The sequence below is a fragment of the Mus pahari genome, chromosome 23 (assembly GCF_900095145.1).
Source record: "Mus pahari chromosome 23, PAHARI_EIJ_v1.1, whole genome shotgun sequence".
Classification (NCBI taxonomy): domain Eukaryota; kingdom Metazoa; phylum Chordata; class Mammalia; order Rodentia; family Muridae; genus Mus; species Mus pahari.
Genome location: NC_034612.1, coordinates 28,310,076 through 28,311,528, shown reverse-complemented (window position 1 = coordinate 28,311,528; position 1,453 = coordinate 28,310,076). Strand labels below are relative to the sequence as shown.

The 1,453-nt window shown below is 41.0% G+C and overlaps 1 pseudogene; it reads right to left on the bottom strand.

Moving 5' to 3' along the window:
• Positions 1-215: 215 nt before the first annotated feature.
• On the bottom strand, positions 216-341 carry LOC115063096 (annotated as a pseudogene).
• Between the last annotated feature and the right edge of the window lie 1,112 nt (positions 342-1,453).

Genomic DNA, 1,453 nt, shown 5'->3' with positions numbered 1-1,453 from the left:
CAGCAACCACATGGTGGCTCATAACCATCTGTAACAAAATCTGACTCCCTCTTCTGGAGTGTCTGAAGACAGCTACAGTGTACTTACATATAATAAATAAATAAACCTTAAAAAATTAAAAAAAAATGTTAAATACAAGGTTTGTGTAAGGTATGAGGAAATGAAAGTTTAAGTTGTAAGGGATCTAAGAAAGTGTTTTAGGGTCTAAGAAGGTGTTTTAAGTAAGTTGTATAAATTCGAGTTATGAAGGTTGTTGGACTTGAAAGGTTAAATGGTGATTTTAGCAATAATTGCACCTCAGATAAACCTCATTGGCTACAATATTGCCACTGCACAAAGCTAAATGATGATTTTTTTTCTTTTTCTTTTTTTTTTTTCTCTCGAGACAGGGTTTCTCTGTATAGCCCTGGCTGTCCAGGAACTCACTTTGTAGACCAGGCTGGCCTTGAACTCAGAAATCTGCCTGCCTCTGCCTCCCAAGTGCGTGTGTCACCACCGCCCGGCTAAATGATGATTTTTAAAAAGTGATTTATGGCATATAAAAGAAATAAAAATGCTTCATGTTCCTTTTCTTCACTATGCTTCTGCTGTATTAAGACTTCCAAAGTTCACAGTTTTAGCATTGATCAATGGAGTTCTTGTAATAGGTTGGCCTGATGCTGCTTGTATTCTAATGCTACTTAGGTCCCCCAAAACTGTTTGCATGAGAGGGTCTGCTTATGACACTGAGGGACCCTGCCCCAGTTAATTCTGATTGGTAAATATAAATGCCAGCAGCCAATGGCTGGGGAGAAGAGACAAAGGCGGGGTGTGTGTGTGTGTGTGTGTGTGTGTGTGTGTGTGTGTGTGTGTGTTAGGTTTCCCAGGTGGAACAACAAGGAAGAAGGGAAGGGAGAAAGCTGCCATGCCTTAGGAGAGTGTGCAGGAAAGGGGAGAGGAGAGCTACTATGGAAGAAGGAGGAGGAAGAAGAAGAGGAGGAAGAAGAGGAGGAGGAGGAGGAGAGCCACCATGTAAAAGAGCCAAGAGAAACGTGGCCCAGAGGCTGCTCAGTTGGGTTAAGAGCAGCCAAGATAGAACATAGAATTTAGTCAGCAATACTGAGGCTATGGATAGAAAGCAGATTCTACCAGCATGGAGGGGAGGCAGCTGCCCAGCTATTGTGCTGCTTAAGGCATATTAAAATATAAAGGCTGTGTGTGTGTCTTTTATCTGAGGATATAAATGGTGTAAGGCAGGAAGAAACCCATGCCAGGATCTATTAAAATATTCATACTACAAGTTCTGATAATATTATTTATTATAGTCACAATCTCAAGATTTTAAATTTGCTTTGTTTGTCTTCTGAGTATAGACTTAAAAGTGTTTCTCACTGTGCTAAATCTATGTACACCCAGTCCCCTGGATAGAGGGAAGAAGCCCTTCTGTCACAGTCTGTAGTCATACCGAAAAGTG